Source organism: Trachypithecus francoisi, unplaced genomic scaffold (assembly GCF_009764315.1).
Source record: "Trachypithecus francoisi isolate TF-2019V2 unplaced genomic scaffold, Tfra_2.0 Lachesis_group3, whole genome shotgun sequence".
Classification (NCBI taxonomy): domain Eukaryota; kingdom Metazoa; phylum Chordata; class Mammalia; order Primates; family Cercopithecidae; genus Trachypithecus; species Trachypithecus francoisi.
Genome location: NW_022681468.1, coordinates 117,098,472 through 117,126,295, shown reverse-complemented (window position 1 = coordinate 117,126,295; position 27,824 = coordinate 117,098,472). Strand labels below are relative to the sequence as shown.

The window sequence follows — 27,824 nt, the reverse complement described above, 5'->3', positions numbered from 1 at the left end:
CCTTTACCAGCTGCTTCATGTATACTTCTCAGCCTTGCTAATATTGACATTAGGCACTCAGAACCAACAACCAAAAAGAGCGCTACTAGTCAGTAAAAAAAAAAAAATGCTACTTTCTGCTGATTATCTTATTGCTCTTACCAGTAATATTTTGTTCTAACTAATGGAGACGTTCCCTGAGTTTGGAAAACTCAAATGTTACTCCACTGAAAAACACTGTTATTCAAATACTATCTAAATACAGTCCAGCTAACCCACCATCAACAAAATATATGCCAGGGTTGATTTTTCTACTTACATGTATGTCTATGCTCATTTATCCACAGTCATCCCATCTCCCTTCTCTGGTCAATGATATGCACTTTTGCAACAATATAACATTCCAAAGGCAAGAGTATGATCAGAAAACAGAGTATCCCTTATGAACTCAATCAAGAATAAATCCTGAAATCTTGTTCTCACTAGAATGGGACACTGGACAACTAAGTTAACACTTCAAAATACTCATCAACTGTTGTCTTATTATCTCAAGACTCAAAAAAATGTAGAAAAATAATGGTTTTGGTTTTTGTTTTGACACAGAGTCTCACTCTGTTACCCAGACTAGAGTGCAATGTCTTGATCACAGCTCACCACAGCCTCAACCTCCTGGGCTCAAGCAATCCTTCCACCTCAGCCACCCTAGTAGCTAGGACTACAGGCACACAGCACCACACCTGGCTAATTTTTTAAATTTTTTGTAGAGACAGAGTTTCACTATGTTGCCCAGGCTGCTCTTGAACTCCTGAGCTCAAGTGATCCTCCCACCTCAGCCTCCCAAAGTGCTAGGATTACAGGCATGAGCCACTGTGCCTGGCATGATGGTCATTTTTATTCCTTCAAGAACCTTATGAGCTGGGCCACAGTGGCTCACACTTGTAATCCCAGCACTCTGGGAAAGGAAGGGAGGAGGATCACTTGAGGCCAGGAGTACAAGGCCAGTCTGGGCAATATAGTAAGACTTCGTCTCTATAAAAAAATCTTAAAAATTAGCTGGGTGTGGTGACATAACTGCTATGGTCCCAGCTACTCAGGATGCTGAGGTGAGAGGAAAGCTTGAGCCCCAAAAGCAAAGGCTATAGTGAGCCATGATCTCACTACTGCACTCTAGCTTGGACAACAGTGTGAGACCCCTCTCAAAAACAAAAGCAAAAAAACACCAACTTATCAACAGCAATGCTGTCATACCACTTACTAAAAAGTTCAAACTTAAGTTTTCCTGGGTTTTGGTCCTTTTTAAGAGGTGTCATATTCACTCTGTATCAAAAACTGTATTGTGCCAATGGCTTTAAGTGAGATACTAACAATCTCCCTCTATTTTGTTAAGCTGTGAGATAATGCTATATTAATAACTTACTAAGACTAAGTATACATGAATTGAAATTACTTTTATGTAAAATAAAAGTGCAAGTTAATAATTATGTACTGCATGGTCATTAGAATTAGATAGGTAGCAAGTCATAAATTACTAATTAGCCAATTAGTAAAAATTCAGCTATTCTGATGTTTTAGAGAAATCCTAAAAATTCAAGTTTTCCTATGAACTGAAATTTCAGCTCTTTAAGTTTCTCTACTAAGCTTTAGAATTTCTTTTTTTTTTAATACTCTGGATTAATTATTTCTATAACATACTAACTTTATATCTTTTTAAACAGAGTATATTAAACATACCATGCATTTCTTAAAAATTTAGATTGCACAACAAATGTTAATTTTGATATGATACAGTAATATTTATTAGAAACTACTGATATAAACAAGGTTGTCTATCCCTACCAATATTCCCAGATTGCTTTACTTTTACAGACAAGTGTTTCATTCTATCAGCCTAACAACCTATAAATGTCCCTGTTCTCATTTACTGCTTCTATACTATGTAACCTTAGAAACCAAATTCTTACTTGAATTATCTGAAATAAAGCTAGCCCCTAAATAAAAGCCTGAGGGACTCTCATATAAGTATAGAAATGTTAAACATATTTTCATAATCTCCATTAACCATTTAGAGACTCCGGGGTTTTTTGCAATGTAATCTGAAAATAAACATGGGCTTTACAGTCACACAGTGAGGGGTTCAGATCCTACCATTACACTTACTAGCTGTGTAATCTTGGAAAGATAATAAACCACCTTCCCCAAATGTTTACATTCTTTTTCAAAAAAATCTCCATCACCTAGTTCATTGTTGCTGTGAGATTAAGTGTGATACTGTATATAAATAAACTGGTTTATTTATATAAAGCAGTGGTTCACCCCTGTAATCCCAGCACTTTGGGAGGCTGAGGTGGGAAAATCACTTGAGCCTATGAGTTCAAGAACAGTTTCAGCGAAAAAAAAAAAAAAGCAACACCTCATCTCCACAAAAAAAATCTAAACATCTACCCACGTGTGGTGGCTCGTACCTATAGTCCCAGCTACTTGGGAGGCTGAGGCAGGAGGATCACTGGACCCTAGGAGTTCAAGGCTGCAGTAAGCTATGACTTCACCATTGCACCACAGCCTGCATAACAGAGTAAGATCTGTCTCAAAAAAAAAAAAGGCAACTTTCATACCTACTTTAATCACTGATACATATAGCTATATGAGAAATTTACTGAATTTTGCAAACAAAATTCACTATTTCTTTTTTTTTTTTTTTTTTTGAGATGGAGTCTCGCTCTGTCACCCAGGCTGGAGTGCAGTGGCCGGATCTCAGCTCACTGCAAGCTCCACCTCCCGGGTTTACGCCATTCTCCTGCCTCAGCCTCCCCAGTAGCTGGGACTACAGGCGCCCACCACCTCACCCGGCTAGTTTTTTGTATTTTTTAGTAGAGACGGGGTTTCACCGTGTTAGCCAGGATGGTCTCCATCTCCTGACCTCGTGATCCGCCCGTCTCGGCCTCCCAAAGTGCTGAGATTACAGGCTTGAGCCACCGCGCCCGGCCTCACCATTTCTTTTTCATTTTTATTTTTTGAGTATATGGAGTGCTAGCTTTCTATACCAAATAGCTTTTTTTTTTTTTTTTTAGGCGGAGTCTTGCTCTGTTGCCCGGACTGGAGTGCAATGGCCGGATCTCAGCTCACTGCAAGCTCTGCCTCCCGGCTTTACGCCATTCTCCTGCCTCAGCCTCCCGAGTAGCTGGGACTACAGGCGCCCGCCACCTCGCCCGGCTAGTTTTTGTATTTTTAGTAGAGACGGGATTTCACCGTGTTAGCCAGGATGGTCTCGATCTCCTGACCTCGTGATCCGCCCGTCTCGGCCTCCCAAAGTGCTGGGATTACAGGCTTGAGCCACCGCGCCCGGCCCCAAATAGCTTTTAAACACTTTATTCTTTTCATGTTTTTCTTTTCTTGTCCTCCGTAACTGAGACATTTCCTCATGGCTGAAACAGTAGAAATCCTTAAGACTACAGTCATATATGGGAAAGAATATGCAAGCCTCACACTCCTAGATCATAAATAAGCTTCTGAAAGTCAAACTCTTGTCTGCTATTTACTAGTAATGCAACTTTACCCGAACTGCTCTCTCTCTCTGAACCTTAATTTCTTCACATTCAAAAAAGGCCAATTACATAGAACACAACTACCACTAAGATTTTTAAAACTAAATACATCAGAAAATATACATTCTTTTTTTTTTTTTGAGATGGAGTCTCGCTCTGTCGCCCAGGATGGAGAGCAGTGGTACGACTATAGGCGCCCGCCACCACGCCTAGCTAATTTTTTGTATTTTTTTAGTATAGACAGGGTTTCACTGTGTTAGCCAGGATGGTCTCAATCTCCTGACCTCATGATCCACCCACTTCGGCCTCCCAAAGTGATGGGATTACAGGCGTTAGCCACCACGCCCGGCCAAAAATATATACTCTTAAAAGCCTTTGCAAAGAGCTAATGTCAAAGAATTATAAGCCCAAAACGTAAGACAGGGCAGGAATTCAGAGAGATAAGCAGAGCACTGAAGCTAGGTTAGCTAGTGACAGAAGCCAAACTCAGGCTTTGGTTTTCATAGTCTCATAAGGATAGAAGCCAAGCCCATGACCCAGCCTTAGTGGTGAGTCTGTTAAGAGACGCCTATACCATATGGCTGGAACCAGTAAAATGAACAAAAGTAAACCTGTTCCATTCTAACCTAATCCCCTAAGAACTTCAAAGAAAGCTGCTTTGGCACTGAGCAGAAAAGAATGATGGGAGAAAGGAGAGTTCCTGACAAGTTATTAACAGGAAACAGCAAACTTTTTCTGTAAAGGGCCAGAGGTATAAATATTTTAGGCCTTAGCGAGGCGTGGTGCCTGCCTATAGTCCCAGTTACTCCGGAGGCTGAGGAAAGAGGATCCTTTGAGCCCAGGGGTTTAAGACTGCAGTAAGCTATGATTTCACCCCTGCACAACCACTGCCCACCATCCTGGGCAACAGAGGGAGACTGTCTCCAAAAAATAAATATATATATATATGTGTGTGTGTGTGTGTGTGTGTGTGTGTGTGTATATATATATTAGGCTTTGAAGGCAATATGATCTCTGTTGCAACCAGTCAGCTCTGCTGTTGTAGCATGAAAACAGTCACAAACAATACATAAACCAATAAACATGGATGTATTCAATAAAGATTTATAGGCACTTAAGTTTGAATTTCATATGATTTTCACGTCACAATTTTTTTTTCCAACCATTTAAAAATGTAAAAAAAAAAAAAAACTACTAGCTTGCAGCCCAAACTAGGTAGCACAAGCCACAGTTTCCAGTTACTTGTAACAACAACACACAACATCTCTTCAGCCACCACCTTACTTACACACACACACGCACGCTCACAGATTTGAGGCTCTAATTCCCATCACCTAGGTGAAGTAAAAAACATCAGGCCATAAACATTTAGAAGATACATGTGCAAAACCCACAAATAATGTCCCAAGAAAAATTAACAAGCAAGGAAAAAAACCACCACAAATGAAAGCAAGCAAGCATACAAACACAGATGCAAAAATTTCAGATATTAGAAAAGATCATATAGAGAATATAAAGTAACTGCTTTCTAAAGTTTAAAGCAACAAACAAGCTTGAAAGGGTCGTACACATGAGGGGGAAAGAATCATTAAAAAATGACTTAGAGCTTTCCAATTGGACCCGGCAGAATGGCTCCCGCAAAGAAGGGTGGCGAGAAGAAAAAGGGCCGTTCTGCCATCAACGAGGTGGTGACCCGAGAATACACCATCAACATTCACAAGCGCATCCATGGAGTGGGCTTCAAGAAGCGTGCCCCTCAGGCACTCAAAGAGATTCGGAAATTTGCCATGAAGGAGATGGGAACTCCAGATGTGCGCATTGATACCAGGCTCAACAAAGCTGTCTGGACCAAAGGAATAAGGAATGTCCCATACCGAATCCGTGTGCGGCTGTCCAGAAAACGTAATGAGGATGAAGATTCACCAAATAAGCTCTATACTTTGGTTACCTATGTACCACACTTTCAAAAATCTACAGACAGTCAATGTGGATGAGAACTAATCGCTGATCATCAAAGACATCAAATAAAGTTATAAAATTGAAAAAAAAAAAATGACTTAGCAAGCTAGGTGTGGTGGCTCATGCCTGTAATTTCAGCACTTTGGGAGGCCAAGGTGGGCTGATACTTGAGCCCAGGAGTTCAAGACCAGCCTGGGCAACACAGTGAGACCCTGTCTCTACAAAAAATAAAATAAAATCAAAAATAGCTGGGTGTGGTGGCTTGCACCCATAGTCCCAGCAACTCAAGAGGCTGAGGCAAGAGGATCACCTGAGCCCAAGGGAAAGAGCCAGCAGTGAGCCAAGATCACACCACTGCACTCCAGCCTGGGCAACAGAGAAAAAATGACTTAGCAAATGTAAATAACTAAAAATAATTTCTAAAACTGTAAAACACAAAGAATTGAAATTAAAAATCAAATCAGGCCAGGCGCAGTGGCTCACGCCTGTAATCCCAACACTTTGGGAGGCTGAGGTCGGTGGATCACTTGAGATCAGGAGTTCGAGACCAGCCTGGCCAACTTGGTGAAACCCCGTCTCTACTAAAAACAAAAAATTAGCCAGGAATGACGGCAGGCGCCTCTAATCCCAGCTACTTGGGACGCTAAGGCACAAGAACCACTTGAACCCAGGGAGGCGGAGGGTGCAGTGAGCCAAGACCGTGCCACTGCAATCCAGCCTGGATGACAGAGTGAGACTCCATCTCAAAAAAAATTAAAACAACCAAGCACGGTGGCTCATGCCTGTAATCCTGGCACTTTGGGAGGCAGAGGAGGGCAGATCACGAGGTCAGGAGATCGAGACCACCCTGGCTAACACGGTGAAACCCCGTCCCTACTAAAAATACAAAAAATTAGCCGGGTGTGGCGGTGCGTGCCTATAGTCCCAGCTACTCGGGAGGCTGAGGCAGGAGAATGGCGTGAACCCGGGAGGCGGAGCTTGCAGTGAGCCAAGATCATGCCACTGCACTCCAGCCTGGGTGAAAGAGTGAGACTCCATCTCAAAAAAAAAAAAAAAAAAAAAAATTAAAGAAAAATAAAATAAAATAAAATCATTCAAAAGTAGTGAACTTACGGCCGGGCGCGGTGGCTCAAGCCTGTAATCCCAGCACTTTGGGAGGCCGAGATGGGCGGATCATGAGGTCAGGAGATCGAGACCATCCCGGCTAACACGGTGAAACCCCGTCTCTACTAAAAACACAAAAACTAGCCGGGCGAGGTGGCCGGCGCCTGTAGTCCCAGCTACTCGGGAGGCTGAGGCAGGAGAATGGCGTAAACCCGGGAGGCGGAGCTTGCAGTGAGCTGAGATCTGGCCACTGCACTCCAGTCCGGGTGACAGAGCGAGACTCTGCCTCAAAAAAAAAAAAAAAAAAAAAAAAGTAGTGAACTTAAAACATACATCTGAAGAAATCATCCACAGTGAAAGAAGAAAAATACACATACAAAAATACAAACAAAGGTTAAGAAAACCAGCCAGGCACAGTGGCTCGTAGCTATAATCCCAGGAACTTGGGAGGCTGAGGTGGGAGGATCACGTCAGTCCAGGAATTCAAGGCTGCAGTGAACTATGATCACACCACTGCACTCCAGCTGGGAAACAGAGCAAGAGCCTGTCAAAAGAAGAAAGAGGAAGGAGGAAGAAGGAAGAAGAGGAGGAGGAGGAGGAATAAAAGAAAAAATACGTAAGAGTAAGAAAATCTAATATATTTAGACATATCTCATTTTACTGCACTTTGCTTTATTGCACTTCAGATACAGCAATTTTTTTTTAACAAATTAAAGGTCTGTGGCAACACTGTGTCAAGCAAGTCAACAGGTGCCATCTCCTAACAGCATGTGCTCACCTCCTGCCTCTGTGTCAAATTTTGGTAATTCTCACAATATTTCAAGCTTTTTTTTTTTTTTTTGAGGCGGAGTGTCGCTCTGTCACCCCGGGCTGGAGTGCAGTGAGTGGCCGGATCTCAGCTCACTGCAAGCTCCGCCTCCTGGGTTTACGCCATTCTCCCGCCTCAGCCTCCAGAGTAGCTGGGACTACAGGCGCCTGCCACCTCGCCCGGCTAGTTTTTGTATTTTCAGTAGAGACGAGGTTTCATCGTGTTAGCCAGGATGGTCTCGATCTCCTGACCTCGTGATCCGCCCGTCTTGGCCTCCCAAAGTGCTGGGATTACAGGCTTGAGCCACCGCGCCCAGCCAAGCTTTTCTTTTTTATGTATTTATTTTTAGAGACAGGATCTCGCTCTGTCATCCAGGTTGGAGTGCAGTAGCATGACCATCATAACTCACTGCAGGGTCACACTCCTGGGCTCAAGCAATCCTCCGGTCTCAGCCTCCCGAGTAGCTAGAACTACAAGTGCGTGCCACCCTGCCTAGCTTATTTTTTAAGTTTTTGTACAGAGGAGGTCTCGTTATGTTGCTGAGTCTAGTCTCAAACTCCTGGCCTTAAAGCAAACCTCTCGCCTCAGCCTTCTAAAGCACCTGCATTACAGGTTTGAGCCGCCACACCTAGCTTCAAACTTTTTTATTATTATATCTGTTATGGTGATCTGTGATCAGTGATCTTTGATGTTACTTCAATTGTTCTGAGGCACCAAAAATTATGCCCATATAAGACACTGAACTTAATCAATCAATATTATGTGTGTTCTGACTGCTCCATCGACCAGCTGTTCCTGACTCTTTCTTCTCGTGGGGCATCTCTCTATTGCCTGAAACACACAATATTGAAATTAGGCCAATTAATAACCCTACAATGGTCTCTAAGTATTCAAATGAAAGGAAGACTCAAATGTCTCTCACTTTAAATCAAAACCTAGAATGATCAGGCTTAGTGAGAAAGGCATGCTGAAAACCAAGACAGGCCAAAAGTTAGACCTCTTGTGCAAAAAGCTTGCCAAGTTGTAAATGCAAAGGAAAACTTCTTGAAGGAAATTAAAAGTTCTACTCCAGCGAACACACAAATAAGAAAGCAAAACCACCTTATTGCTGATATGGAGAAAGTTTTAGTGGTCTGGAAAGATTATCAAATCAGCCACAGCATTCCCTTAAGCCAAAGCTAATATGGAGCAATCCCTACCTCTCTTCACTTCTATGAAGGCTGAGAGAGGTGAGAAAGTTATAGAAGAAAAGTTGGACACTAGCAGTGTTGATTCATGAGGTGTAAGGAAAGAAGCCACCTCCATAACATAAAAGTGCAAGGTAAAGCAGCAAGTGGTGACACAGAAACCGGAGCAAGTTATGCAGAAGATCCAACTAAGATAATTGATGAAGGTGGCTACACTCAACAACAGATTTTTGATTTTTAAAGTAGACAAAATGGCCTTGTGTTGGAAAAATATGCCATCTAGGACTTTCATAATTAGAAGAAGTGAATGCCTGGCTTCAAAGCCTCAAAGAACAGGCTGCCTCTCCTGTTAGACACTAAGGCAGCTAACGACTAAGCTGAAACCAAAGCTCATTGACCATTCTGAAAATTCTACGGCTCTTGAGAATTAATGCTAAATCGAGGCCAGACATGGTAGCTCACGCCTGTAATCCCAGCACTGTGGGAGGCTGAGGTCTCCCACAAGCCGATCATCTGAGGTCAGGAGTACAAGACCAGCCTGGCCAACATGGTGAAACCCCGTCTTTATAAAAAATACAAAAATTAAGGTGGGTAGAACACCAGAGGTCAAGCGTTTGAGACCAACCTGGCCAACTTGGAGAAATCCTGTCTCTACTAAAAATACAAAAATTAGCTGGGCATGGTGGTGGACACCTGTAATCCCAGCTACTTGAGAGGCTGAGGCAGGAGAATCATTTGAACCCAAGAGGCGGAGGTTGCAATGAGCCGAGATTGCACCACTGTACTCTCCAGCCTGAGTGACAGAGCAAGACTCTGTCTCAAAAAAAAAAAAAGAAAAAATTAGCTGGGCATGGTGGTGCAGACCTGTAGTCCCAGATACTCAGGAGGCTGAGGTGGGAGAATCACCTGAACCTGGGAGGCGGAGGTTGCAGTGAGTTGAGATCACACCACCGCACTCCAGACTGTGCAACCATAAGACCCTGTCTCAGGGAACAACAAAAAAATTACACTAAATCTACTTTGCCTGTGGAAATGGAAAAACAAAGACCAGATGACAACACATCTGTTGACAGTAAGGTTTACTGAATGTTTTAAGCCCACTGTTGAGACCTACTGCTCAGAAAAATAAGATTCCTTCAAAATACTACTGTTTACTGACAATGCACCTAGTTACCCAAGGGCTCAGATAAAGATGTACAAGATGATTAATGTTTTCCCACCTGCTAACACAACATCCACACTGCAGCCCATGGATCAAGGAGTAATTTCAACTTTCAAGTCTTATTATTTAAAACATTTCATGAGGCTTTAGCTGCCATAGATAGTGATTCCCCTGATGGATCTGCGCAAGGTAAATGTAAAACCTTCTGTAAATAATTCACCTTTCTGGATGCCATTAAGAACATTCATGACTCATGGGAAGAGGTCAACATAACATTAACAGAAGTTTGGAAGAGGCTGATCCCAACCCTCATGGATGACTTTGAGGGGTTCAAGACTTCAGCGGAAGAAGGAATTGCAGGTGTGGTGGAAACAAAAATAACTAGAATTTAAAATGGAGCCTAAAGATATGACTGAACTGCAGCAATCTCATGATAAAACATGAATAGATGATGAGTAGCTTCTTATTGATGACCAAAGAAAGCGGTTTCTTGAGATAGAATCTACACCTTGCGAAGATGCTGAGAAATCTACACCTTGAAATGACAACAAAGAATGTATAATATTACATAAACTTAGTTGATAAAGCAACTGCAGGGTTTGAAAGGACTGACTCCAATTTTGAAAAAAGTTCTATTGTACGTAAAATGCTATCAAACAACACTGCATGCTACAGAGAAATCTTTCATTAAAGGAATAGTCCACTGATGCAGCAAACTTTATTGTCTTATTTCAAGAAACTGCCACAGTCATTCCAACTTTCAGCATCCACTATCCTGATTAGTCAGCAGCCACCACCATGAAGTAAAGAACCTCCACCAGCAAAAAGATCACAATTCAATGAAGGCTCAGGTGATCATTAGCATTTTTTAGTAAAGTATTTTTTAATCACGGTACGTATATTTTTGTAGACATGGTGCTATTACACACTTTAAATAGACTATAGTACAGTATAAACACAAGTCTTATATGCAATGGGAAAACAGAAGTTTCATATAACTTGCTCTATTGCAATATTCACTTTATTACAATATTTGCTTTATTGCAGTGGTCTGAAACTGAACCTAAATGTATCAGAAGTATGCCTGTATATAAACTGGAGATCCAGAAAAAGAAAGACTAAGATGGTGAAACAAAAATACTTAAAAACTGGGAGGCCTAGGTAGGTAGATGATCAGGTCAAGAGATCAAGACCTTCCTGGCCAACATGTTGTAACCCCATGTCTCTGCTGAAAATACAAAAATGAGTTGGGCGTGGTGACGCATGCCTGTAATCCCAGCTACTCAGGAGGCTGAGGCAGGAGAATCGCTTGAACGAGGGAGACGGAGGTTGCTGTGAGCCGAGATCATGCCACTGCACTCCAGCCTGGTGACAGAGCGAAACTCCATCTCAAAAATAAATAAATAAAATAAAAATATTTTTTAAAAAAAGAAGAAACAGAAAAAGACCACTGAAACCATAAGATCATTTCCTCTGAAAACAATTAAATAGAAATCAGTATAAAAAAGATGAGTGGGCATAACAAATGTATTTTTCAAAGATGGCCACGCCAGTGTATATCCCATCCCATATATAATTTTACAGTGTGACTTGACACTTTTCCCTATGCTTCCTCCTCCTCAAACATGAATGGAGCTCTGTAACTCTGGATCACCAGAATGCAGAAGTAAGGCTAGGTCATAAATGACAACATGGCTTCTATCTGGTATGCTCTCCCTCTCAGGAATTCCAATGACCATGCCCTGACAACAGTTAAAAAGTTTCATGGAAAAACCCACATGGAAAGGAACTAAGGCAGAAATGCCAAGTGTAACCACTCCTGAATTCCTAACCCACAAAAACTGTAAAGGATAATAAGCCACTAAGTTTTGAGCTTAACTGGTTATGCAACAATAGATAACTAACATATTAAAAATTGTCACATATTTGGAAATTTTAAAATATACTCCTAAATAATATATGTGACCAGTAAATGAAAAATATTTTGAAATAAATAACAAAACTACATTTCAAAACTTGTGAGAAGCAATTAAAGCAATACTTCACGGGAAAATGTATAACCCTAAATAAGTATAACAGGAAAAAAAACCAAAACTCAGAGAGCTATCTATTCAAGAAGATAAAAAAGAATAGCAAAATAAACCTGAAGAAAGTAGAAGGAAATAACAGAAGTGATCAGGTGTGTGTGGTGCCACACACCTACGTGCCCAGCTAGCCAGGAGGCTGAGGCAGGAGGATTACTTGAGCCCAAGAGTTTGAGACCAGCCTGGGCGATATAATGAGACCCCCATCTCAAAAACAAAACAAAACAAACTGCTGTGATCATATATTGGTTAGAAAATAAATGACAAAAGCGAGAAAGTGATAAGTAGAGAGAAAACAAAATAGTAAGGGCCATCAAAGCCAGAAGTTGTATTTAAAAAAAACAAAAAACTATAAATTGGCAAACCTCCGGCAAAATTAATTAAGAAATTAAAAAGAAAAAGAGGCCAGACACAGTAGCTCACACCTGTAATTCCAATACTGGGAGGCCGAGGCAGAAAGATCACTTGAGCCCTGAAGTTCGAGATCAACCCTGGCAACACAGCCAAGACCTCATCTCTACAAAAACTTTCAAAAAGTAGCCAGGTCCGGGCCAGGGCCTCACACCTGTAATCCAGCACTTTGGGAGGCTGAGGCAGATGGATCAATTGAGGCCAGAAGTTCCAGACCAGTCTGGCCAACATGGTGAAACCTCAACTCTACTAAAAAATACAAAAGTCAGCTGGGTGTGGTGGTGCACACCTGTGGTCTCAGCTACTCAGGAGGCTGAGTCACGAGAATTGCTTGAACCTGGGAGACAGAGGTTGGCAATGAGCTGAGACGCTGGGCGACAGAGCAAGACCCTATCTCAAAAAAAAAAAGAAAAAAAAATTAGCCAGGTCTAGTGACACAAACCCGTAGTCCCAGCTACTCAGGATCCTGAGGTGGTAGAATCAGTCGAACCTGGGAGATCAAGACTGCAGCCAGCCGCGGTCACACCACTGCACTCCAGCCTAGGCAAGAGCGAGACCTTGTCTCAAAAAAAGAAAAAAAACAAGGCTGGGCATGGTGGCTCATGCCTGTAATCCCAGAATTTTGGGAGGACGAGGCGGGTGGGTCACCTGAGGCCAGGAGTTTGAGACCAGCCTGACCAATATGGTAGAACCCTGTCTCTACTAAAAATATAAAAATTGGCCGGGCGTGGTGGCATGCGCCTGTAGTCCCAGTTACTCAGGAGGCTGAGACAGGAGAACTGCTTGAACCCAGGAAGCTGAGGCTGCAGTGAGCTGAGATTGAGCCACTGCACTCCAGCTTGGGAGACAGAGCAAGACTCCGTCTCCAAAAAAAAAAAAAAAAAGCAAAGGATCAGGATTGGAAAAAGGGATAAAAACTAACATTAGAAATAACAGATTAGATGGTTCCATGGTGTAATGGTGAGCACTCTGGACTCTGAATCCAGAAATAACAGATATATCAGAAAGCCAATCAACATAATCAACCACATCTCAAAAAAATCCAAGACAATTCAGTAGTTATACATGTCTCCAATGCAGTCTTGGCAAATGAAAAACAGAAGCTTCCTTGATTGATAAAAGGTGTCTACAAAGCCTACACCATGCTTAATGAGGAAAGGTTGAATATTTTTCCCTTGAGATGAGGAAGAACGAAACAAAGATGGCCCTATAAAGTCCTATCAACATTATGCTGGAGATCTCAGGCAGCAAAGGAAAGCAGGAAAAAAATAAAAGGTATAAGGATTAGAAACAAGAGACAAAATTGTCATTATTTGCATATGACATAATTGTATATATGGAAAATCAAGAATCTACAGATAAATTCAAATTATTATTTTTGTTTGTTTGTTTGTTGCTTTTTTGGGGGTGGAATCTCACTCTGTCACCCAGGCTGGGGTGCAGTGGTGCGATCTCGGTTCACTGCAACCTCCACCTCCCGGGTTCAAGTGATTCTCCTCAGCTGAGGAAGGAAAATCACTTGAGCCTGGCAGGCGGAGGTTGCAGTGAGCCAAGACTGCGCCACTGCACTGCAAGAAAAAAAAAAAAAGCAGCAGCAGAAGCAGCAGCAGCAGCAGAAGAAGAAGAAGCAGGAGCAGAAGCAGCAGCAGCAGCAGCAGCAGCAGCAGCAGAAGAAGAAGAAGCAGAAGGAGAAGGCAGCAGCAAGAAGCAGCAGTAGCAGAAGCAGCAGCAAACAGCAAGCAGCAGCAGCAGCAGCAGCAGAAGCAGAAGCAGCAACAGCAGAAGCAGCAGAAGCAGAAGCAGAAGCAGAAGCAGCAGCAGCAGCAGCAGCAGCGGAAGCAGTGGAAGCAGAAGAAGAAACAGAAGAAGCAGAAGAAGCAGAATAAGAAACAGAAGCAGCAGCAGCAGCAGCAGCAGCAGCAGCAGAAGCAGCAGCAGCAGCAGCGGCAGAAGCAGAAGAATTTCATAAATACTGAACTAATTTTTTAGATTACATAATATACACATAGTATTATTATATTCATATGAAGTTCAAAAACAAGGAAAACTATATTGTTTAAGGATGTATAGCTAGGACTTAAAATTATGAAGCAAAGCAAAAAACAGTCACAAAGGTCAGGATAATAGCTATCTCCACTGAGGGGGATATGTTGACAAGGATGGTGAGGCTGGAGGGAAGCACTTCTGGTTTGTTGACCTGGGCAATGACAACACTAATATTCATTTTATTATTTCCCTTAAACTGCACATTTTATGCCTTCTCTTGTATACAGATGATCCACAACTTATGATGTTTTAACTTATAATTTTTCAACTTTAGCACAGTGCGAAATCAATATGCATTCAGTAGAAATCATACTTCAAATTTTGAATTTTTATCTTTTCCCAGGCTAGCAATATGCAGTATGATACTTTCTCATAATGCTGGGCAGCAGCAGAAAGCAGCAGCTCTCACAAGGGTAAACAACTGATCCTCAATAGTATATACTAAGTTGCCAGATGATTCTGTCCAACTGTAGGCTAATGTGTTCTGAGCACATTTAAGGAAGGCTAAGCTAAGCTATTGATATTCGGTAGGTTAGGTATAATAAATGCATTTTCGACTTACAATATTTTCAACTTATAATGGGTTTATCAGGATGTAACCCCAATGTAAGTCAGGGAGCATCAGTATATGAATGAAAAGGAAAAACAACAACTGCCTATAACTACTATGGTAATTTAATATATGGTAATATAAGTCTGGTACCTAGCGTGCATTTTTTAAAAGCTACCATAATGACAAAATGTTTTGTATCCTCCACAGTGCCTACACATCAGGAAGTTGGTCATGGTAGATGCTCAAATATTTTGATCAATAAATGAAACAACTTCCATTCTAATTAAATGGAGTAAAAGACAATTTAGATCTGAATGATTCCCTAAACCAATTCTCATTCTACAAGCCCAGAGATTGAATTCTTTATATCCCAATAGACTCTTCCCTCTGCCTTAAGCATTTTCCTGATCTCTTTCTCTTTTCATTCATAGGATACATCTGTTCTGCCCTACTATACTGTAAGAAGTTGTACATTAAATGCTTAGAATCCTATATATAATCTGAGACTTAGGACAAAAAAAGAGACAGAAGAAAGGTTAAAGTTAAGGGGAAATGGTAGGTAAGATGTACATAAGAGGAGAATTTTGGGGATAAACCAGTGAAGACAGAATGTAGCCTTACATGAAAACATCTAAGACATGGACTTTTTTTTAGTTCTAATGATTCAAGGAGTCAGGAAACAGTGAAATAAAGCAGGCAAATCATCTACTGTCCCTTCAGACCTAGGTACCATACCAAAATATATCTACTGTTTTTTTCCGAAAATTATCTCAACAACAACAAAACAGAACAAAGATACCTCTGCAAGCTTCAAGACTCTTCTGGAAAAAATCAGCTCCTTCTCAGTTAGTTGGGAAAGAAACTTTTTTCTTTTTCCTTTTTTCTCTTTTAAGAGACAGGGTCTTGCTCTATTGCCCAGGCTGCTGGACTACGACCATGGCATGATCATCGTGGCTCACTGTAACTTCGTTCTCCTGGGCTCAAGTGATCCTCCCACGTCAGCCTTCCCAGTAGATAGGACCACAGGCACATATCACAATGCTTGGCTAGTTTTCTTGTTTGTTTTTATGTTGCCCAAGCTGGTTTCAAACTGCTAGCCTCAAGCAATCTTACTGCCTCAGCCTCCTGAAATGCTGGGAAAGCTTTAATTTTTAATCAACTTATTCAATATATATTATTTATACATAGTTCAAAAGATTAAACATAAATATCCTTCAGAACCAAACTCACTGAATAAAACTATGGTACATCCGTATAATAGAAGAGTGTCTCCGTAAAAAAGAATGAGAAACATCTTATGTACCAATACAAAGTCCTCTCCAGCATATAGTAAGTGGAAAAAAAGAAGAGGTACAGAACAGAATACATGGTATACTACCTTCGGTGTATGAAAAGAGAAAACATATATTTTATTTTTGAAAGAAAAACATTAGAATGATTAATCAAAGACTTAAAAACATGGTTACGTACAGAGGAGCGAGAAAACAGGATGAAAAAGATGGGGATGAAAATGAGATTCCTGGCCAGGCACAATGGCTTATGCCTGTAATCTCAGCACTTTGGGAGGCTGAGGTAGGAGGACTGTTTGAGGCCTGGAGTTCAAAACCAGCCTGGGCAACATAGCAAGACCCCATCCCTACTAAAATAAAACGTAATTTAAAAAAATAATTAGCAAGGCACAGTGGCACGCACCTATAGTATTAGCTACTCAGAAGACTAAGGCAAGAGGATAGCTTCAACCCAAGAGTTCAAGGCTGTAGTGATATAATGATTGTGCCACTGCACTTGCTCTATCACTCCAACCTGGGTGATAGAGCAAGATCTCATCTCTAAAAACAAAGAAAAATGAGATTCCTAAGTATAACTTTTAAATGGTTTCTCTTTCTGAACTACGTAAGTGCTTTACATATTCAAAGAATAAAATCAAGGGTTTTTTTTTTTAATTATTTTTTTGAAATACTGTTTCACCCTGTTACCCAGGTTGGAGTGCAGCAGCACAATCACATGTCACTGCAGCCTCAACCTCCTGGGCTCAAGCAAACCTCCCATCTTAGGCTCCCAAAGTGTTGGGATTACAGGCGTGTGCCATAGCACCTAGCCAAATTAAGTCTAAAAACAGGAAAAGCAAATCCTAAAATAAAATAAGTAGACCTAACTGCATATCAAACTGGTAACAATCAAACTGAGAAAATCATTTCAAGTGACTTTTAAACATAGTCCTACTTACAACAGGTACATTCTTAGCAGGACACAGTCTAAGGACAAAAAGAAATGCAAAGAAATTTTGAGTCCCACTGAGCACTTTCGTTTATTTTTGAAACTATTTTATAAATACTTAGAAAAAACAAATACGTCAATGTTAATAAAAACTATGATTTTCAACGAAAAGGAGATTAAAAACAAAAATAATTTAACAAATCAAAAGGAGGAGGAGGAAGAGGACTAGGGAGAAGAGAAGGAAGAAACCTATAATGTTAAATTGGAATCGGAATTATCAAGATGATATCACGCTTTTTACTCCCTCCTGTCAGAGTCTCAATGGCAGCCCAATAACAAGGAGCATACTTAGCATCTAAATAGTGGTTTCTAAATACAATCTCGGCAGGGTGTAGTGACTCATGCCTGTAATCCTAGCACTTTGGGAGGCTGAGGCAGGCAGATCACCTGAGGTCAGGAGTCCCAGACCAGCCTGGTCAACATGGTGAAACCCTGTTTCTACTAAAAATACAAAAATTAGTGAAGTATGGTAGCGCGCGCCTGTAATCCCAGCTACTCCGGAGGCTGAGGCAGGAAAATTGCTTGAACCCTGGAGGCAGAGGTTGCAGTGAGCCAAGATCATGCCACTGCACTCCAGCCTGGGTGATAGAGCAAGACTTTGCCCCTCCCCCACAAAAAAAATTTCAATTAAATAAATACATAAACAAATACAATACTCCACTGTAAGAAGACCAAGCTTCTTGGAGAAATTGCTGATTCCAACTCTAAAGCAGGAAAAGTCCATGGTGAGCCAAGATACTATGTACCCAAAAGTAAGGAATCATCCAAAGACTAATGGGTTCAGGAAAAAATAATTCAGGAACCTGTTTGAAGAAGCTCCCATTGTCCTTATTTGAGACAATTTGAGCATCAAAAAAAAAAAGTCTCCAAATGACTATAATACAACAAAAGTCATGAGACCATTAAAAACCTCATTTGCTACAATCATAGATGACTATTGCACAAATTCTCCCTCTAAAAAGTAAGGAAAAAATTAAACGTTTACTGTTCTCTTTTAATAAGAACTGTTGTTCACTCCCAGTTGATAACGGTTACAAAGCTCTTATTAACTGAAGAATAACTAATAAATGAAAAAGAATTACAGAATTAGAAAAATCACCATTTTGCAATCCTTAATTGAAGACCAAAGGATCAAAAAAGATGCTAAAATTATTAGAGAAAGAATACTGAGAAATGGAATATTTGTATGGTACCAAAGTATCAGTCCCACAGATTACTGTACATAACAGGAAGAAAAATTTACTTTTAAAATGGAGATATAAGCAAACACCACCTTAAACCTTTCAAACTTACGTCACTGATAGAACAGCTGACATTATGTGCCTCCCATAATACACATGATATACAACATCACCTACGAAGTGTTCTTGCCGAAACTTTTTAACATGAATCTATTCAATCCTTTACAATATAACTTTCAGTTTACAGGATATACAAGCACCAGAAGAACAAGTTAAACAATCCAAGAAACAATCAGAAAACTCTAGAAAACAGGCCATTCTACAAGATGACTGGTCTCCTCAAAGACATTTCAGTGTCATAGGGAAGAGAAATGTGGGAAGGAACTTCCTAGATTGAGAGACTAAAAAGAGATAATCAAATGAAATGCAAAAATTTAACTGAGCTCTCTTTTGAAAAAAACATTTTTCAGGACGTTGGGAAAATTCAAATATAAATTCAATATTAAATTAGGGTATTATTTTTCTTAGGTGTTGGTAATAGTACACTGGTGACATGAAAAATATGCATTTCTTAGGAAATATATACTAAGTATTTTGCAGTAAACTTATCACGATACGTGTAACTTTTTTTTGAGCCAGAGTTTCCCTCTTGTACCCAGGCTGGAGTGCAAAGGCACAATCTCGGCTCACTGCAACCCCCACCTCCCAGGTTGAAGTGATTCTCCTGCCTCAGCCTCCCCGAGTAGCTGGGATTACAGGTGCCCACCACCACGCCCAGCCATTTTTTGTACTTTTAGTACACATGGGGTTTCACCATGTTAGCCAGGCTGGTCTCAAACTCCTGACCTCAGGTGATCCACCTGCCTCAGCTTCCCAAAGTGCTGGGGTTACAGATGTGAGTCACAGCACGCAGCCACAACTTACTTTCATAAGGTTCTGCAAAAATATATACAATCACAACCAGGCACGGTGGCTGCTCACGCCTGTAATCCCAGCATTTTGGGAGGCCGAAGCGGGCAATCACGAGGTCAGGAGATTGAGACCATCCTTGCTAACACAGTGAAAACCCCGTCTCTACTAAAAATACAAAGAATTTGCCGGGCGTGGTGGCGGGCGCCTATAATCCCAGCTACTCAGGAGGCTGAGGCAGGGGAATGGCGTGAACCCGGGAGGTGGAGCTTGCAGTGAGCCGAGATCATGCCATTGCACTCCAGCCTGGGTGACAGAGGGAGGCTCCGTCTAAAAAAAATATATATATATACACACACATATATACACACACACACACGTAATCACATAGGGAATAATAAAGCAAATATGGATGGCATAACGTTATCTTTTGAATCTAGTTAGACATATTAGTGTTCAAGTGATAGACAAATTAGTGTTCTCTTCCAACTTTTCTATTTCTTTAAGATCTTATTTATAAAACAGTAGCAGAGGAAAGAAAGAGAACTAAAAGAAAATAGAGTTGCAAAAGCAAAATAAGACAAAAATATTGGTCGGGTGCAGTGGCTCACGCCTGTAATCCCAGCATTTTGGGAGGCCAAGGCAGGCAGATCGTTTGAGGTCAGGAGTTCGAGACCAGTCTGGCCAACATGGTGAAACTCTGTCTCTACTAAAAATACAAAAATTAACTGAGTGTGGTGGCACACACCTGTAATTCCAGCTACTTGGGAGGCTGAGGCACAAGAATCAAGAATCACTTGAACCCAGAAAAAAGAAGTGGCAGTGAGCCAAAATCGTGCCACTGCACTCTAGCCTGGGCGACAGACAGACACTCTGTCTCACAAAAATAATAATAATAATAAGGCAAAAAAATACAATCTAAAAATCATTTATAAACATGTCCACACAGTCACCTAAGAACTTTCTCTCTTACATTAAAAATTAAATCTAGCCAGGCAGCGTAGTGGCACACAGCTGTAGTACCAGCTACTCAGGAGGTTGAAGTGGGAGGATTGCTTGAGCCCAGGAGTTTGAGTCCAGCCTGGGCAATACAGTGAGACACTGTCTCATAAAAAAAAAACAAAAAGGAAATTCCAGACCAGGTGTGGTGGCTCACACCTGTAATCCCAGCACTTTGGGAGGCCAAGGCAGGTAGATTACCTGAGGTCAGCAGTTCAAGACCTGCCTGGCCAAAATGGCAAAACCCCGTCTCCACTAAAAACACAAAAATTAGCTGGGCATGGTGGCAGGCACCTGTAATCCCAGCTACCTGGGAGGCTGAGACAGGAGAATCACTTGAACCCAGGAGCCGGAGGTTGCAGTGAGCCGAAACTGCACCACTGCCCTCCAGCCTGGGAGACAGACCAAGACTCCGTCTCAAAAAAAAAAAAAAGAAAGAAAGAAAATTCCAGAGATTACTCAGTCCACTATTATCTGATCAATAAAAGCAAACAGATTTCAAACAAATACTTACACACTACAAACAGCAATAGTACTAAAATCTGTCAATTATTTAAGGAATGTTTGTCATTAACAAATAGAACACATTTTGTTATGATCACTCACACTGAATCAAATACATTCTAAAATCCATTAATCTTATATGCTAAGACATCAAGAGCAGCATTTCTTTGCAATATTTTTTCAAAATATTTTTTTAAATGCCCCAATGACACAAGAAATATTTTAATTGAAAAATATCACACTTGAAAGACAACTAGCAGACAGACTGTCCTAATATCTACTTCTTTTAGCAACAAACTTTGATGAGTCATTTTTTCTAAAAGTCACACAATGAAATTCTTAAAATTCTTGATTTCGGCCGGGCACGGTGGCTCACGCCTGTAATCCCAGCAGTCTGGGAGGCCAAGGCGGGCGGATCACAAGGTCAGGAGATCGAGACCATCCTGGCTAACATGATGAAACCCTGTCTCTACAAAAAATTAGCCGGGCATGGTGGCAGGCGCCCGTAGTCCCAGCTACTCGGGAGGCTGAGGCAGGAAAAAGGCGTGAACCCAGGAGGCGGAGCTTGCAGTGAGCCGAGATCATGCCCTTGCACTCCAGCCTGGGCAACAGAGAGAGACTCTGTCTCAAAAAATAAAATTACTGATTTCATATTTAAACATAACAAGAAATAGGCTGGGCGCAGTGGCTCACACCTATAATCCCAGCACTTTGGGAGGCCAAGGCAGGAGGATCGCTTGAGGTCAGGAGTTCAAGACCAGCCTGGTCAATATGGTGAAACCCTGTCTCTACTAAAAATACAAAAATTAGCCGGGCATGGTGGCACGCACCTATAGTCCCACCTATTCGAGAGGCTGAGGCACGAGAATCACTTGAACCCAGGAGGCAGAGGTTGCAGTGAGCCAAGATTGCACCACTGCACTCCAGCCTGGGTGACAGAGTGAGACTGTCTTATTTTTATTTATTATTTTTTTTGAGACGAGTCTCGCTCTATTGCCCAGGCCGGAGTGCAGTGGCGCGATCTCGGCTCACTGCAAGCTCCGCCTCCTGGGTTCACGCCATTCTCCTGCCTCAGCCTCCCAAGTAGTTGGGACTACGGGCACCCGCCACCATGCCTGGCTAATTTATTTTGTATTTTTAGTAGAGATGGGGTTTCACTGTGTTAGCCAGGATGGTCTCAATCTCCTGACCTCATGATCCACCCACCTCGGCCTCCCAAAGTGCTGGGATTACAGGCGTGAGCCACCACGCCAGGCTGAGACTGTCTTTACAAAAAAAAAAAAAAAAAAAGAAGAAAAATTAATAAATAAATAAAACAAGAAACAGATGTATTCAAGAGGGAAAAGGAAGACTTACTGAGTACCTACTATATGCTTGGTGCTTCACATAAAATTTTTTTTAACTCCAATGATAGTCTTATGAGGCAAATATTACCCCCAATTTTTTTTTTTTTTTTTTTTTTGAGGCAGGGTCTCACTCTGTTGCCCAGCCTGGAGGACAATGGCATGATTACAGATCACTGCAGCCTCGACCTCCCAGGCTCAAGCAATCCTCCCACCTCAGCCTCCCAAGTAGCTGGGACCATAGGTGAATGCCACCACACTCAGCTATTTAATAATAATTTTGTCATTTTTGTAGAGACAGGGTCTCCTATGTCGCCCAGGCTGGTCTCAAACTCCTAGGCTCAAGTGATCCTCCTGCCTCCACCTCCATCTCCCAATCATCCCCATTTGAGAGATGAAAATTCTGACAAGCTCACAAATGTTAAATGGCTTGCCCATAAATGACAGTTCAAAAGTTATGAGGCTAGAACTTGAATCCAGGACTGTTAGAAATCTAGGTTTGAGAATCCATATTCTATCCACTTAATGGATTTAAGATTCACAGATATAAAAGCCTGTCTAAGGAAAAAGAATATTTAAAAGAATATAGTTATATATTCAAAGAGCTACACAATCTTAGGGTTTACTATGTTCTAAAATTATTGCTAATTGTTAAAAAAAAAAAAAACACACACACACAATTTTTAGCAAGCCAGCTGTCTATAACAGGACAGCTAGTCCGTTCCTCACTGTACATGTAAAATTACACTTCAGTTGCCCGCTGGATAACCCCACTGCTAAAATATGCCAGCAACATAATTCACATTAAAACCCAGAGGCCTAACACTACTTGGAAAGCGCTTTACGTGCTTACTATACCTATCCCAAGCATATTTACCACTCATAATTCACAGGCCATTTTCAGCAAATATACTTTGTTCTATCATATTATTTTCTGCCACTCCAAAATCATATTAAATGTATGAACAAAAACACCTACCTAAATATAACATCTCACAAATAAACCTTAGTAGTAGTATGTTATTTTGAACTTGTCTATTGTATGAAACTATGCCATAATTGTTTCTATAACATAAATTATGTATGTTCTTTCTACAGGATCAAAATTCCAATACCTATATTCCTCATATATCTAAAGATACACACAAAATAGGTACAGAAACCTATATGTTAAAGGATTTCCCATGTAAATTAAATCCTCTATGAGCTGAATTAATGACTAAAGGCATGAGGCAGCTTGTAGAGTTCTAGTGATATTCTGTATCTTGATGTAGGTGCTGGTTACACTGGTATGTTCTTAGTGAAAATTCACTGAGCTATGTATTTACCAGCTATGTACTTTTTGTATATTTTATAATTTATAAAGTCTTATATTTTTAGGCTGGGCACAGTGGCTCACGCCTGTAATCCTATCACTTTGTTTTTTTTTTTTTTTTGAGATGGAGTCTCGCTGTGTCTCCCAGACTGGAGTGCAGTGGCGTGATCTCGGCTCACTGCAAGCTCCGCCTCCCTGGTTCACGCCATTCTCCTGCCTCAGCCTCCCGAGTAGCTGGGACTACAAGCGCCCACCACCACGCCCGGCTAATTTTTTGTCTTTTTAGTAGAGACGGGGTTTCACTATGTTAGCCAGGATGGTCTCGATCTCCTGACCTCGTGATCCACCTGCCTCGGCCTCCCAAAGTGCTGGGATTACAGGCGTGAGCCACCGCGCCTGGCCAATCCTATCACTTTCAAAGGCTGAGGCGGGAGGATGGCTCTAGTCCAGGAGTTTAAGACCAGTCTGGGCAACATAGTGAGACCCTGTCTATTTTTTTATTTTTTTAATTTATATTTTTTAAAATGCTCAATCTAAAAACTTGTCTTACTAAAAAGCACTGATATCATCCCTCTTACCAAAGCAGTCAAACCCTAGTGAAGAAAACAGACAAGTAATGAAGCAATTTCATTAGAGAGCTATGATAGAAGTAATTACTAGGTGCTACAGGAGCACATAAAAATGGTACCTAACTTAATCTGAAAGGGGTAAAGGAAAGCTTCCTGAAGAATATACACCTGAACTGAATCCTAAAGGTCAGACAGAAATTAGCCAAGCAAAGAAAGGGGAAAGCAGAAATCAGGGAAATAGAACACCACATGTAAAAGACAAGAGAGAAAGCGCATTACCTGAGAGGAAGCCTAAAGTCAGTAAGAGTGGATTAAAGAATTTAAGGAAGACAGCAAGTGAAGAAAGGCTAGAGAATTAAGAGTTAGATTATAAATGATCTCATATACATGCCATGCTACAGTTTAAACTCTATCCTGACAATGAGACAGCTTTTTTGAAGATTTTTCAATAGGAAAGGACATGATTTGATTTTTATCTCTACTATACATGTCAAAATTATGGTGTGGGCCATGCTCACAACCCCATTTTGCAGTAAATAAGCCTGCACACTGCCCCATACTTTCTAACACTAAGATCTTTCCCCATACCCATATATACATACAAACACACAGCCAACAATAAATGGCCAAGAATGGTGACATAACCTAAGTACACACACTTGTTAGCAATCAACGAGAAAAAGAGCTGAGCCAAATAAATTGTTTCTTGGGAATTCAAACTAGAAAATCCTAGGGAAAAGGAAATGGTTAGCAACAGGAGCTGAAGTTAAAATGACTGCAGCCAAGAGGCGAGATGCTGGCGAGATGCTGGCATGGGGTCACATAGTAGTTATAAGGAGTAGAAATTAGGAATAAATGGAAGCTATGACATGGGGGAAAAAACTGGAGAAGAAAGAAAGGGTATCTAGGACAAGTTAACAATGCAGCACTGGAGTGAAGTCTCCAGCTTTATTAGGTTCTTATTCTTCTTCAGAGTAAGTTTTATTAGGTTCTTGTTCTTGAGAGCAAGTTGTTTAACTTTTCCTGGGTTCCCTTGTGTATGGTTCCTTTCAATAAGCACTTCATTACTTAAGGTAACTTGAGTCTCTTCCCTGCAATTGAAAGAGCTTGGCTAAAAGAGCATTTTAGAACACTTAATCCAACAGCAGTCAAGAGAATGAATTGGAGGACATGACAAGAGGCAGAAGACAGAAGGCAAGAAGACCACTCAGCATTACAGAAGCCCAATAAGCAGATATTTTTAGTTAAAATAAGGTAGAGGCAACAAAAAGTAACAAGGAATGACCTGAAATATCATGAGGGAAAATGTACAAGACAGTAACAAACTGGATGTTGGCAGTGAACTACAGAGTGAAGCCGAGGGCAATTCCCAGGTTCCTGAAGGTTTCATGAGGAATCTCTCCCCACCGTTTTGCGGGGGAAAGAGGCAGGAAGAGTTTTGTTTCCTAAATGTTTGGATTGAAGTGTTTGTGAAATATGAATCAAAGTGGTGATGTCCTTTGGCAGTGCTTTTACAGGGGTCTAGAGCAAAGGCAAGCACTCTAGACAGCAGTTCTAGACTTAGGAATCAATACATTAAGTCAATACCGTGGTTTTTAAAATGTCTGAAAAGTCTTTGACTAATATTTATTTCAAACTGAGTTAATAGGCCGGGCGCGGTGGCTCAAGCCTGTAATCCCAGCACTTTGGGAGGCCGAGACGGGTGGATCACGAGGTCAGAAGATCGAGACCATCCTGGCTAACACGGTGAAACCCCGTCTCTACTAAAAAGCACAAAAAACTAGCCGGGCGAGGTGGCGGGCGCCTGTAGTCCCAGCTACTCGGGAGGCTGAGGCAGAAGAATGGCGTGAACCTGGGAGGCGGAGCTTGCAGTGAGCTGAGATCCAGCCACTGCACTCCAGCCTGGGCAACCGAGCCAGACTCCGTCTCAAAAAAAAAAAAAACTGAGTTAATATAAACAAAAATCACTCCAACTAAAAACCTTAATATTCTTGTCAAATCATATTTTCAAACCTCCTACACTTCTCTGCAATTATTAAAGATTGAACAAACTTCCACATAGTATAATCCAAATGATTAGGAAAGATGCAGTTTATATTGCTAACTTCTGTTGAGGTACTTTCTTAAAAAAAACTCTAAGTTTACCCAATTTCCCTCAGGAACTATATAGTACTAAAATAACTAAGGCAAAATAACTGTTAAAAATTCATATATTAGATAGTGAATCTCACTGTTAATGCTTAAACTAGAATAAGATTTTTTTTAAGGAACTTAATCATGTAATTTACTAATTTAAATATTTAACTCCACCTGTAATTTAAATGTTGGGTTTCCATCCTAAAACCTTTTCTCCTCTCTTCTGTATGATTTTGCCTCCAAAATCTACTACTATCAACCCAGAACCTGATACTGCGCTTCAGCGACAAATCCAGCTGCGTAATGGTCATCTACATCTGACAGAACTACAGTCACCTAAACTGAACATGTCACAAATTAACCCCTCTATCCCTCCTCCTTGACAAAATAAAAGTAAAATCCCACTCCTTCATGGGAATCCCCAACTCAGTGAAAGGCACAAGCCAGAATCCTAGATTTTATCCTCTATGCAATTCTCCGCAACCCCAAATACAATAAAATCACCAACTCAACTCCCAATATCCAAGTTCAGATCCAGTCTCACCATTTGCCTGGATAACCCTAATATTCCTGCCTTTAGCCTTATTCTACTCTTCAATTCACTACACGCAGAATGACTTTTTTTTTAATGCAAATCTGATCATTCCAGTCCCCTGCTTTAAAATCCTTCAATAATTTAATAAATATTATAATTATCACAGCTAGTCACACTGTGGAAGCTCAGAGGTTCAATGATGAGACATTTAGCTACATCCTTTATGTAGGTTCAACATAAAAGAATCATCAGGAATTTTTTTCAAATCACAAAATTATTTAAACATACATATAACAGCAGATACATTTAAAAGAAAAGCATGTAGCATTGTTGGTAAAAGCAAAACACCAAAAATAACCTCCAGTCCACAAAAATGGAATATTATCCAGCCAGTAAATGAGGCACTTCCATATGTATTAATAAATGATCTGTAGGATGTAGCATTAAGTGAAAAAAACAGGCTATGTACAGAGGGTAAAGTAGGCAACCATTTGTGTATAGTGTCTTAAAAATATAAACGTATATAGGTTTATATATTGAAAATATCTCAGAAAGGATACATGTGAAGCTGGAAATAGTGGTTGCCTCTAAAGAGGAAAAATGGGTGGCTGAAGAATGAAGGCGGAACAGAAACTTTTTACTACATTACTCTTCTGAAACTTTTGGCTTTTACGTCTTGTTATTATCTATAATTTTAATGTGATTTTCTCCTTCTGTTACTTTAACATTTTTTATTGTGTGTGTGTGTATGACTACAAAGACCTCTTTATATTTCACCTTTATACCAATATTAAAATTACGTACTGATCATTTGATGGACCATTACGTTTCTTTCTTGACAACTCGGGAGCTCAACTTCTACAAACATTTTATTCAACATTTTACTGCTATCGAGAAGGCTGTTGTTGGTAATGACCTCAGTGAAAACTGCATGATTTCTGTACTTGCTTCTTGGAGAAGCAAGACAGCAGCACCAGACAGCAGAAGTTTATTATTAAACCGACATCGAAGTATTCAGGGATTAAGGAAAGTTACAAATCTTATTTTTCTAGCAAATCCAAAAACAGTGAATCCAAAAGTCCCCTAGTATCCTTTAAAAATAAAAATAAAAAACAGTCCTAGTATCTGCAGCAATCGACAAGGAGGTGAAGTAATAGTACAAGACGACATAGTTATATCCACTAGTGCAACATGATTTAATCCTTACAGAGGTCCCTAAAA

General features: G+C 40.7%; 1 protein-coding gene and 1 pseudogene across 14 annotated transcripts in view; one reads left to right on the top strand and one right to left on the bottom strand.

Annotated features, from left to right (window-relative positions):
- Positions 1 to 27,824, bottom strand: part of MYO9A (myosin IXA) — a 321,205-nt gene that overhangs the window by 291,740 nt on the left and 1,641 nt on the right. The gene's annotated exons all lie outside the window — the stretch shown is intronic.
- On the top strand, positions 5,132 to 5,574 carry LOC117070412 (annotated as a pseudogene). Its single transcript, XR_004431905.1, has one exon. The product of XR_004431905.1 is annotated as a 60S ribosomal protein L31-like (transcript).